The sequence below is a fragment of the Gobius niger genome (genome assembly GCF_951799975.1).
Source record: "Gobius niger genome assembly, chromosome: 19".
NCBI lineage: Eukaryota > Metazoa > Chordata > Actinopteri > Gobiiformes > Gobiidae > Gobius > Gobius niger.
The window spans coordinates 12,842,733-12,856,444 of record NC_136870.1 but is presented as its reverse complement, the minus strand read 5'-3'; the positions used below and the strand labels follow the sequence as shown (position 1 = coordinate 12,856,444).

At 40.9% G+C, this 13,712-nt stretch overlaps 1 protein-coding gene across 1 annotated transcript in view; it reads right to left on the bottom strand.

Moving 5' to 3' along the window:
- The window catches only part of lrrc51 (leucine rich repeat containing 51), a gene marked incomplete at its 3' end in the record, with an annotated part of 139,504 nt that extends 126,025 nt beyond the window's left edge, over positions 1–13,479 (bottom strand). The window contains exon 1 of the mRNA XM_079576767.1: positions 13,399–13,479. The remainder of the gene's footprint in view (positions 1–13,398) is intronic.
- Positions 13,480–13,712: the final 233 nt, after the last annotated feature.

Sequence of the window (13,712 nt, the reverse complement as noted above, 5' to 3'; positions counted from 1 at the left end):
GGTCAAATTTGACATAGTCAGCTCCAGTAGATTATAGTTCATTGTATTGCTAATATTAGATCACCATCTCCAGTTCCATTTCCCTTGCATGCAGTATTTAGGACAATAAAGACATACTTTTTGTAATATTTTGACATCTGAAAACGTTATATAAATTCATAAACTGTCTGACATTGTGGAAAACAAATTGAAACTACAAAGTCTGGCTGAAAATACAGACGTTAACTGACATTATTTTGAGTTCTCGTTTAAAGCAAAGAATAGTGTGGTTTGCTGTTGGTTACGTGCAGGAAACAAGACGTTCTCAACTGTGAAAACTCCACGTTGAACTTATTCAACACTGGAAAAGGCAGCACAAACACCCAAACTTGAGCAGTTTTCCCGACACGTACTTAAACGGGGCAGACCTGAACAGATTGGTTTCATCCTTTTTTAAAACTACAGCAACTAGTATTTATAAATCTGATTAGTTTTGAAATAGAGTAATCAAATAAGTAACAAGATTACTTTTATAAGGAGTAACCAGTAATCAGTAGTCAGATTACTTTTATGGAGTAATCCCATCAACAAAGTGTTTCGAGCTCGGTGGCTGCATGAAACAAACATCCACAGGGCAATTGATTCCACTGCTGACAGTGATAAACGTGACTAGAGATCTATTGGCTGTCCAACAACATACAGGACATAGTCCATATCAAAAGTGAATGAAGTGGTGTAAAGGCTCTTTTCTGAAAAACAATGGCAGCCATTTTGCAACAGGGTGGGGGGTGAATTATGCATCATTGTGCACAAAGACAAAGAGGAAATGACTCACTGCATTTTGCTATGACTTTGTCATCAGCTTTGCTTGACTGTGTGAAATGCTTTTGCCATTTTAACATGCTTTGTGTGCAACGGTATTAAAATATAGCCCTTGGAAATTGAAAAGTGCATTAATCAAACATACTTGGACGTAGAGTTCAGGTTATACATGTGGGTACCAGTAAGGCCAGGGACGGCTGGTATCAACAGGATAGGTTGGCTGAGCCCCTCCTGTCATTTTTTTTTTTACAAGAGTAAGAAGAAAGAAGAAATTGTATTTTTCATTTATTATAGTTAATTTATATCATAGTCAATTGCTTAATGTCACTACTGTGTATAATCATTGTCGTTTTATACATCTGATCATGAACGAAAAAAGGGCTAGATATAATTAGTTCGGACAACGCACACGAATATGACAGTGATGTATATGGCAGTGCCACAAGTCCCGCCTCCAGCACATACACACACTTGGCTCTGGGACTGAGCTCCGGACCCTATCACAGAGCAGTGCACCACGCAGAAGACTCCTCATTGGCTGCTTTCACTTTAATTGCAACGTGCTCTCTGCCAACAGTATAGGAAATTAGCACCGGTGGATTATACGTTTTTTTGGACGACTCTTCGCAACAGGACTTTTCACTGGCAACACAAGAGGATGTGGGGAAGCTGCCGTGTTTACACCACTGTCTGGGTTCAGCCCTGTTGTTAACTTTAGCAGGACGTAAACAACTCCTTTATGCCCTGAAATCATTGTGCTTTGAGTAAATGCATTGTCTGCTGTTTAAATGATGTTGTAGCTGTTTGACTGCCGTTTATAGAGGAAACTTTCGCCTTGCTGTTGGTCTGATGCTCTGGGAATAAGAGTTGTCTGTTATGCTTGTTCCATGGGTTTTTGCTGATATGTGGTTACATGCTTCTTTTTAGTCTGACAAGTGGTGGTAAATGCCTCTTGTAAAAAAATAACAACACAAACACCTTGTGCAACAGCCCCACTTAGAGTTTACAGCACCAGCCGCCACTGAGTAAGGCTATTACTGTTTTAATTCATTTGTAATTTTCTAAATAATTGCTGTATTTTTACACATTTCAGCACTGCAGAACCTTTGACAAAATGTCCTTTTTGACAGACCCAGAGGCATTTTGTTTCCCTTTTGTTTCCAATTATATAAGAGGTTAATGACAGTTTCCCCAAAAAACAAAAACATAATGCCAAATCAATAAACATTTGATTCCATTAGACATCAGCTGAAAATGACCAATACAATGATGTCAAATATGTTTTTTTCTCATTCTTTGAATGTAGTTCATGTCCACTGTGTTGGTGTCTTACAGTGGGCGATTAGGCTGCTATCTCTGCTCCATGTTAGGAAATGTAAACAGCTCAAGTCCTGCTGTGCATGAGCCAATTACTGAAAACTATAGCAATGCAAAGATCTGCCTTTGGTTGCCTTTTCTCACAATTGGAATGACATCGTGCCCTGGCCAGAAAAAAACGTCACTAACTGGAGCCTTTGTGATTGATTCATTAATTGCGATATTCAAAGGTCGATTTTGATTCAGTCGTGATTTTGCAGTCCTACAGGTTTACATCAATACTGTGTGCTGCAGTGGAGACAAATGAGTTGTGCATGTGCGTTGTGTGTGCCTCATACAGATTAGCCCCTGATCCTTTTCATAAACCAGAAATCAATATGACTGTCAGACAGGCAGACAGACAGTTCCGCTTCAAAACATCAGCGGCACAACTCTGCATTCTCTGCACACAACGCCTCCCTGACATCTAAGCAGGAGACAAAAGCAGCCAAAGGTTTAAAACAGGATATAACGCGTCTATCTGTGTCAAAATCTGTGGAGACAGACACACAGGCGGACGGACAGACGGACTTCAGCCTCATTCCTGATACAAAGAATGGGAAACAAAAGCAAAGAACACTGACATGACTTGAGCAAAATTTTAAACTTTTTCGACAGATCCCCCCAACTCCATTGCAAAGATCCCCAATAGGCAAAATGTCCAGAACAAAAAAAAAAAGGTTCAGCAAGTACAAGGAGACAGAATCTGTTCAAGGTGGCTAACTTCTTGAGTTTCAATTTACCTTCGTTGGTAGCATTCAGAAAAGGAGCAGTGCCAGGAGGAGGGCGCAACTGGAAGGCAATCAGGTGTCAAATCCAACCAAACTCAAGCATCGCAATTATATTTAGACAGAAAACCTACTCATTAGCTTATTGCGGATAATTGCAAGCCATGGGGGTGAGAGCAATGCCACAAGATGGATTTGACTTGAAAACAGTGGTTCTTGACAAGCCCTGGTTTTAGTAACACTTGTATTGCAGAGAACTTACAGTATACTGCCAGCTGCACAAGCATAGGCCCAATCTTTAAACATAGTCATGGACTTCTGTTCTGTTCATGTCAACTTTTTGGGGAATGTAACTTTTCTTAGTGTTAAAGCAAATGTTTTTTGAAACAGTGGTCTGTGGTTCCAAAAGAGAGACTCTAAAAGTGCATTGTTGTGGTCGTTGTTTACTAGAGCTGGGATGATACACTTGTGTTGAGATACAATACGTATCCCGTAAGAGAGGGCTCTGGTCATTGTAACAAACTGCATTGTTTACCCTGAAGTAATGGAATGAGAAAGTTAAGTTGCCAAAGGTTACACTAAAGCAGTACTTAGTAACTTGTTTGCCTTAATAAATCCTTTTCGTAGTCCCTCTGGGGGTAATACAAGTGTTGATGGGATGATTGGGGGGTCTTTCATCACCTCCTGGTGCCTCTGGCCAGAAAACCACAATTGCAGCTTTCCTACCTACGGGTCGGTGTCACCAATACACACTAATAGAATCATGAAGAAGAAGCTAACAGGCTAACGGGCAAAGCTAACTGCGGGCTAGCGCCACTTAAAGAGTATTTACAGCCACGTTTGAGTGAAAAAAATCATCTCCATTATGTTCTATATGTATGTACAATATCCCTCTCGTAACTTGCTACAACACCTCCAGTGGTGCTTATGGCCTCTAGGGGCAAGAGTAACTTGGTACTGCTGTAAATATAAATCAATCAGATGTTGAGTGAAACACATTGAAAACTGCATGATTTTTTTCTAGACTTCTAGACAGTTCTGCCATTCTGCATAAATTGTGAGTAAGTTTTGTTCTTTAAGCTGAAAAGGTTTTTATTTATAGTGGACAATCTACACTAAAAGCTCACGCCGTCGCCTGTAATGTTCATTTTATGTTCTCTCACAGGTGCACTCTCTTTAGTGGTCACGCCAGCACTGTTTGCTTGGTTGTTCTCACTCGTGCTGTGAAAAGTACTCAGTTGACTCATATTTCCACTTATAGAAAAACTTATTCAGTCCTTTCACAACCGCTGACATTTAATTGTCTGAAAAGCCTGTTTACAAAGAGTCTAGAAGATCAATATTGTGATAGAGGACAGGGTACAAACCCGTGGTTGAATGTGTCTCTTTACTGTCCTAAATTATTGCAGGTGTTTTGGTCTAGTATATAAAGTGTCTCTGGGCCTATTCACATGAAACACAATCCGGCATTCATCAAGTTCATGATGTCTTCTCAACCGGCACAAATGCTGAGACTAGTAAAATTACAGTATTTCCACACAATAGTATCAAAAGGTTATGAACTTTTTCAATCAAAGGGTGAGTGTTGAAATGACTTTAAATGATGAAATGATTTCTGTCATAACACTGAATTGTTCATATGGGACCCAGCCCTCCATCTGAAATGATGTCATCAAACTTGAAAACACTGTGGACAGAATCTATTATATATAGAAGATTTTTGTTTCAATACATTCATGCTGCAAAAAACTTTGGGTGGAGCAGCTGGAATCTTTGACTGGTTTCGAAAAGGAGGATGCTCTCCGAAAACTTATCTCATCTATCATATCTTAAATCAGGAGGACTCTGGACTTTCTCTTCCAGTCACCATCAAACAGCGGAACATTGCTTTGATGTAACTGCACTTTGCACATGCTACCTCAATGTTGCATCTGCGTGATATTTCTGAATTATATTAAAGGGGCTGGAAGCAAGTTCGCCATTTTATACTCACTACTGCCACCTCTGGCCATATATGTAACTGCACCTTCTATATTAAGCTCGTGCATGACGGCAATTCGGGCCGAAGTGATACATTTTTGAGTGACAGTGCAGGATTTTAGAGGCAGTTGTGGTGAATAGGTCTGAGCTCATTCTACACATTAGGACATGGCTGGAACATGTAGGTGGAGGAAAATATTTAATTTTAACATTTTTAAACTCCTTATAGTCCCTTTAAACTGGATAGCTTATCTCTCATACACCGTCAACACTTTCCCTTCAAGGCCAAGCCACAGCGCTAAATCAGATAAGGACTGAGCTCCTTCTCTCATATTTTGCATAACACTGACTTTCGGATTGTAAACAACTGCACACACATACCGCCTTCAACACGTTTCCTCAGCCCCACCCCCCTGTGTATTTCCCATGTCTTCATGTTTTTATGTATGTGCTTTGCCTTAACTTAACCTGATTGTAATTTTGCATATCTTCTGCCTTGTGTACGAAATGCACGGGATAAATAAACATGCCTTGCCTATTTTGTTCATCCTATATTTAACTGAATTGGTATTACTTAATGTATACTTTATCTTCATATATCCAAGCCCTGTGCCCATGTTTCATTTCATCTCTATATATTTTGTGTTAACTTTCAAAAGGCCCTCGAAGCCCACAGCTGAATGAAAGCTTCCCACAGTGGTACATTTATCACAACAGGCTTTCTCCTTCAGTCGGCTCCCATTGTTCAGCCAGTATTAACCAAATCACGACTTATCCGAAGAGAGTATGAGTGCTAGAGTTAACTACTCTTCCTGACGTACGCCGGTGAAGTTGTGTTTAGGGCTGAGTGCTGTTATTATTGACTTCAGTTCTGATGGCGGTGGCAATAATAGGCCTCAGCCTTCAGTCAAGTGCACTATATGCAAATGAATGAGCTGCTGACGCGGTGGTCTGAACTCAGAGTGCAGGGATTGGTGAGCCGAAAAAGAAATAATAGCATCTTTGCAACGCTGTAATCTATCCAAATAAATCATATGCTGTGTGACAAGATGACTAGCTTTATTTTTGTTCATAAAGTGTCGACGGTCAAAGCGACGACGACTCAACATTTCATTTTTAAACTAGTGTCCACAAGCTAAAGGTTTAATAATGTTGGATAACCCTCCACCCTCTTTATCTATGGAGTTGTTTCCCTTTCCCTCTTCACTGCTTTGAGCACAAAATGCAACAAATCTGTCATCTTTCTCTGTGCCGTTGTATTGTCCTTGATAAAAGCAGGGGGCATAAGTGGATAGCCTTTGAGTTTGTGGAAGATTTGCTCCTGTGTGATGCAGCCCTTGCATTCAGCTGCAGATTATACAGGAGAGCAGGACAACAGGATGAGACAGCTTGTGGCTTGGTAAGCTCTGCACACACAATGCCACGCAGTTTATGCAACAAACACTGCAGACGTCACTGTACAGTCAAACCCTGCGCCTACTCCCAATGACACAGGCAGAAGGCAAGAGCGGAAACACTGCCTGCTTGTTCAGGATCTATAAATAATCTATAGTTATTATTAATTAATGAATAATAAATATGTTCATTTGAGAGCTTCGGAATAGTTTTCAAATATGTTTAAATGTGAAATTGCCACATTACCCACGACAAAAACGTTGCTCGCAGTGAAGTGAACAGCTGCAATGTGATGATTCGCAACTGAAGGATTTCTGCGAGAGAGTGAGTGTGTGTTAAAGTGAGCTGTCCCGCTAAAATAAAACATGTGAATGACTCAAACTTTCTCATGAATTTCAAATGTTGTTGGTGCCAAAAAAGCTATTTTTTACTCTCCAGGTTGCCCCAAAGACACCGATGAAAAAAAATACTTTTACTACAGCACATATTGCACGTTTATACATAGTAGCAAGAACTACAAAATGTACATATCAGTGTTTCCCCGACAGAGGTACAATGACCCCAGGAGGTCAGTTGGTAGAGCAAAGGTCAGCAGTTTAATCAGGGAGTCAAAATTAAGGAACAACAAATGACCCGAGAAAAGTCGGATAGTTCTCAACGCTCTGATGTCTATAACCGGAAAAAAAAAGCGCTGAATCACAAAATCTCAAATTTGAAAGACTGTTGTTTGTAGACGCTGGTTATACCATTCCCTCCTGTTATTGCCATATCCAGCGTTTTACTTTGATAGCTACCATTTAAACTGAAAGCCTATGAAAACGGGTCGTAGCGCACTCGCCGTCTGTGAGAATGGTCTGCCCCAGGACCGCTCAAATGGATGGGCTGATTGAAAATAAATGAAAGGGATCTCCCCAAAAGGCAAGACTGAAAAGGGCAACTCGAAACAAGTTAAACGCTGGAGCTGGAGGAATAAGGCGAGCGACAGTCTCTCGAGTGGTAGTAAAGGATATTGCAAATTACATATATAATGCAATACACTTTTTGAAATTATGGTTGAATTTTCCAATATGATCTTCAAATCAAGTAATCAACACATAATCCATATGAGCTAATATGTAGCTGACACAATAACACGAGCAAAACGTTTTGGTTCCCAACCCATTCCAAAAAGTATGGCCACTACAAATGTATAAAGAATGAAAGCTCAAAATAATTTCAAACAAACTGCAATTGGAGAGTTTTATGCATCCGTACTCCTTTGTTATATTTGATGATTGTTACTCATGACCCTTTGACCAGACAAAGCTCTGAGCCTCTACAATAGAACCTCTGTAGTGACTGTGTAGTGTATTGCCAAGTTACCTACTCCTGCATTGTGCATAAAGGAGTGAGCCCATTGTCCAGAACACCAGCAGAATGAGCAATATGTTCGCTAAATTCAGGGAATAGAATTCCAAAGACAGTGGAATATTTATAGAGAAATATTAGGGGATCAGCTCTCACGGTTCGGTTTACGCGATTTGGGCATACGGCCAGGATTGGATCTTACGCATTCGTCTGCGCCTCTGACATTACGCAGCACTGGATCTATAATGAACCACAGCCAAGGTCACTGCAGGAGAAACGTAAACAAAGACGCGCAGATGTCGTGTGTTTTGGAGGATGTCCCTGTACCTGTGCGGAGCGGCTACAGCCTGAAGTTTAGCGGTGAGTGACGATGACATCGCCCTGTTTGGATGCGTGCACACGCACACGGCAGTCAGATCTCGTGCACTCGCGTTGTTGTGACGCCGGGTTGTCCTCGGTCAGCAGCACCGTGGTCCATATGGACCCGTGGCCAATGCCCGCGGCCGGTGGGACGGTCACGTGGGGGCTGCCCGCGGATTTCTGGGAAATAAACATGGCGGCGCCCTTATGGAGCTAAGCCCCGCCCTACTCGCGATTGCTTTTTATATTATAGATTTTTTTATTCATGTAGTTCTTATATTTGAAGAGTGGCACTAGGCTAGTGCTAGGATATGTCAATGGTAACTAGTCGCCTGCATTAAAAACCTCTTCAAAATCATCAGGTAGTCCTCAAAATGTTGCCATATCTGATTTGTAGAAAGCTCCTTTGTGAATTCCATGTGTAGTAACGCTGGCCGAGCAGATCACTCCACCGCTGCGTAGCTTACAACCAGAAAAGGATGCTGCTCAAATACAAGTTCTTTTAAATGCAAAATGGTAATATTAAAATAAAAATCAACTAAGACATTTATATCGGTAGTCTGGTGTGACTGTCCTTGGGTCAGACTGTTTTTAATGCAGGCAACTAGTTACCAAAGCCATGCACTAGCCTAGCACTAGCCTAGCACTAGCCTAGCACCACTAAACTCTTCAAATATAAGGACTGCATGAATAAAAAAATAATAATAAATGTTCAACAATCAACAACACTGGATAACTGGGAAATGAGGCCCTATGTCAAAAATCCTGAAATATCCCTTTAAAGTACTAAGTAACTCATGCTCCTAGGGGCCATAAGGGCCACTGCAGGTGTCGTAGCATCTTAAGCTTTTTTGCTCATTAATTGTCCATGAGAGTAAATACTACGCTGACAGAAAAGACATAGGGAGAGAGGGATATTGTACATCCAAGTACCCAATGGAGATTTTGTTTTTCACTCAAACTTGGCTGTAAATACTGTTTAAGTGGCAGTTAGCTTTGCCCGTTAGCCTGTTAGCCTCTCCTTCGTGATTCCATTAGTGTGCATCGACCCGTAGGCGGCAAAGTTGCAATTGTGGTTTTCTGGCCAGAGACACCAGGGGGAGATGAAAGACCCCCCAATCATCCCATTAACACTTGTATTACCCCTAGAGGGACTACGGAAAGGATTTATTAAGGTAAACAGCTTTAAGGAAAACTTCATGTAATGTCTGGCCATTTCCCTTATTTGGCATAGCTCATTAAACTTATTATTGAGCCCCAATACACTGCTTTAGCCCCTCTGAGTGTGGCGGGATTGGTCTGTGCTGCTCCTGCCCCCCTGTAGACACGCCTCTGTAGTGTTTAACAACTAAGTCAGTCTGGATCTAAACCACGGACATCAAATGCTTTTCCGTGTTATTCGTGCGTTCACTTGAGCCTTGAAATGAGTCAAGTGCCTTTGTGTGAGTATACAAAGCAGACTCAGGGGAAATCAGTGCCTTCTTTACAATGTTGAAGTTCAGTAACGCATTGGGCCAGCCAGGATGAGCGGCGATTACATAATATGTCCCAAATGAGGCAGCTTCAAGGTATAATGCAATAATATACAGGTACTACTCATTGTGACTTCTGTACTGGTGTGGGTGTAGGCACATGCATGAAAGATATCTATGTTGTTTTTTGTCGGGATATTGTTATGAATTGGATTGTTGTACATGTTTCTTCATATCGTAGTTGTTTTGTTGTTTTTTGGAAGAGCAAGTAATTTGCTATTAAAATGCGGTAAATGCTCTACTTTCCATTGATCATCTATCTTTTGTCACTAACAAGCTGAAGAGATTACATTAGCCTTGAACAAAGCACAAACTCCATTGTGAGAGCGATCAAGTCTTACCTTATCTGACTGGTGAGTGTAAGTGCCAAATTAGAAGTTTATATTAACTCTATTAAGTCGCTTTTAATGAGATCCTGTTGTAACACGGGGAAAACTTTTGGGGGATTTTTTTTTTTTTTTTTGCCGGAATCACATCCAAGATGACCGATCAATGTCAAATATTTTTCTCCAGTTCAAGAGCAGACCTCCTGTGAGGCATGTGTGGCCTTGTCTAACACTGGAAACCACATTTGAAATTATTATTACATTCTTGGGAATAATACAACATACAAGAAAAAAAAAACATTATTTCCAAATAGTATGTATGAGGCAAATTTTAAGTTTTCTCAAAACTTTATAAGATAAACCCACAGTCGTAATAGTGGTTCATAAGGGTTACGTGGGAACTCTACATCTTCGCACTGCCTTGTTTTTTGTGATGAAATTTGGATGAAATCCTGTCCCAAATGGAGGCGAGCGTTTCCTGAACATGAGCGAGTTTCTGTGTCTGACCCTAGGGCTGCTGCTAGACCTGTCAGACTGACAACTGCCTTCAACTCCTTACTTTTGTAGTTGGCACAAAAAAAGATAATAAAAGTTTGGGAGAGTTAGCTCACACTGTGATTTGAATATCACAAAAATCCAACCGCTCTTTACACAAATGTGTGTGTGTTTTTTTTATTTGTGGATAACAAAGGAGCGTAAATGCAGGTAAGGGAAAAACAAGACATTACAGGGAACAAAGACGAAGAATGTGGCAGCTGTTCTGGTTGGATTTCTGTTTACATAATAAAGTTTTGTCTTACTGCGTTAAAACAAGCCCAATTGACAGTGATTTTTGATTGCAGTATAGGTCTAACCATTTGGCACTAGCCCAGACGAGCCTATGGGCATTCTCATGCATTACGTTTGGCCAATCAAATTACAGCAAACAAATGTGATTTCCAAAGGAATATGGACAGCTTCCAAAAGGTTCTCTTTTTTTTGCTTCTCTTACACCAGTGGAAGGCTATGTTTTCTGTAAGTACAAGCGTAATGTATAGTGAGCCAGATTGGAGCTGATTAACGGTGGGTAATTCAGGCCTATGATGAATATTCTGCACTCTGCTGCTGCTGGATGCAGAAGGAACTCCGTACATTTTGTTAACTACAGAGATTCTTCCACTAAATTGGCTCCATTTGGAATTGCAAGAACTGTAAGTGCTATCCTGCATTCTTGTGAATGGTGAATGCAGATGAGGCATGCATATATTAAAGATTGTAAGCTAACGGTGTGTGCGTGCGTGCTTGCAAAATTGTCTTTTAATTGATCAACTGAGTTTGCCAGTGATTCCTTTGGGAATATATTAATTACTGTATTTTAAACATTTTGTGATACATCATTTCAAGCAATTATTTTCTTGATCGAAGCGTTTTGAAATGAGCAAAGTCACCAAAATGGAAACAGTAAGCAGACTGTATTGTGTTACATTTCCATTGTCATCTGCACTTTCTGAAGGAAATCTCAGTCTTTTCAAGGGACCTGTATCTCAAAACAAGTTTATGGTAGTCATTGATATGTGCCTTGTTTCCCTTGTTTTCTGCCAAGAATTTTCATACATTTTCACGCATATTCAGTCATCATCTAAGCTCTCAGTCGTCCAAGAGTGTACAAAGCTTCTCTGCAAGAGTGTTTTGCCTTTCAACAGAGAGATAGGTTTTTTGCGATTGCACTGGTTTGCACATTGTGTTGTTGTTTTTTTTAAATTTAATTTGCATATGCAGTCCGTCTCTCTCTCTTCCACAATCATAACGCCATCTCAGACTCCGTTACACGTCACATTAAGTTAGTCAAAATTTGAAAGTCCAAAAACCTTCACAAAACTTGTTCTGATTTAAGCCATGGCTGTGATTCTCCTCCCTGCGCAGACTTTCTTTTTTGTTGGTTGCTAAAGTAGATAATTCTTTCAACTTGTGCCGCTTCAGTTTTGCCAAAAACAGCAGATTGCAGGTGATATATATAACAAAATTTACTGTAATGTTTGACATATTTTCTAGATACATCAATATTTTGCCCGGGCACCAGTCCGTTAAACTGATTGAGTTTGCGGACGACACCATCACCCTCATCGAGCTCCGTCACCGCGTGGTTCCCCGGCGCTACAGACCAGGACAAGCATCGACTGCAGCGCATCGTTCGTGCTGCTGAGAAGGTGATTGGCTGTGAGCTCCCATCTCTCCAGGACCCGGAGGCGTGTGGGTCAGATCACAGCTGACCCTTCTCACCTTGGACACGAACTATTCACCCCTCTCCCCTAAGGCAGGAGGCTACGGTCCATACAGACCCATACCTCCAGCCATATGAACGTTTCCCCTCCACCATCAGATTCATGAACAAAAACAAGACCCAATAACTCAGTTACAGTCTCATGAATGTAATCTGCTCTATTGCACTATGTGGTACCATGTCCACACTCATATTTGCTGCTAACACTCAATGCACCAGTACATCTGTAAATACACTCACGCCATTGTTCTATGTCAAATTGTTGTTGTCTTTATCATAGTTTAATGTAATCATGTAATCTTCTAACATATGTCCTTAAAGTCTTATAGTTAGTGTTATACTGTATAACAAAAATATCAATATCATATCCAGTAGTTTTAAAAAGCTAGTTTTCTTAAAATGCACGATTGGAGTAGCTTCACAGAAAGAAATCATCCAAAATGGTCTCGTTCAGTCATGAATGTCCACGACTTATTTTGCACAGAATTTCAATGAACCAATGAGCCACCTGACAATACATATCCTCTTTAGGCGCCGCACAGCAAGTATTAACCATGCAGGGGTGAAGTCTCTTGATACTGCAATATTAAGTGAAGGGAGGTCCAATCAGCAATGCTTTTTACTCATCGCTCTGTTGGCGACATGAGCACCACATCCTGGATACGGTGAAAAGATGTTGATTATGCTTCACAGAACTCCAGGCTCGCTCTAATCCCTCCAGATGAATAAATACTATGTGCCCAGTGCTCTCATCAATTTAGTCGCTGAATGAGATCCGCGGCTGTGTTTCTGCATCTAATTTGGGACAGGTTATGGCTCAAGCTGGTCCACAGTTAATGCAACGGGCAGGGTGTCAACAAGAGAGCTTCCCGCTGCCAAAAAAAAGTGCAAGAGATGGACTCCTTAATGCTTTTAATGTGGGAGGTGTCAGCATGCGAGGTTGTTGTTGTTTCATTTAAAAGTCAGTGAAGCATCTCGACCGGAGGCAGTGCTAAAAAGACTGTTATGATGACAACAAAGGCAAATTATCAACCCCTTAAAATGAAACTTTCAGGAAAAGTTTGCATTATACAAAAACACACACACACAAAAAGCCATAGGATTAGGTGTAGTGTGTGTGGGTGGGTCTAGTTCCAGCCTGATGTAATCTTGACTTGTTTGTGGTGGGATTTCTGTGACAATTCATCCAAAACTTTTTCCTCACCTCCTATGAATGATTCAAGGAGCCACACTCACCAGATAAACTTCAACAACGTAATAAACCCACTGTTGTTTTTAAAAATGTACAGTACATTGGGACTGAGAGATCTTACTTGACAGCGGTGCCCGGCCTGGAGAAGGATTGAACGAGATAAAGCACTGGAGGATGAGACAAGGATTGGCGGAGGAGACAGTGAGTCTGGGAAGGCAAAAAAAAAAAAAAGAAACACTACAGTCAGCAACACGAGGAGAGAGATACGGAGATTGTTGCACATTCATCCAATCCTCCCAACAGCACAGAGAGCGAGATGGAGAGAGGCAGAACGAGGGAGATCTCTTTCACGGAGATATCCGAGCATTACAGATCTATTTACAGAGAGCTGATGGTTCCCAGTGTCGTACTTCTCATGGTTTATCCTCATATACC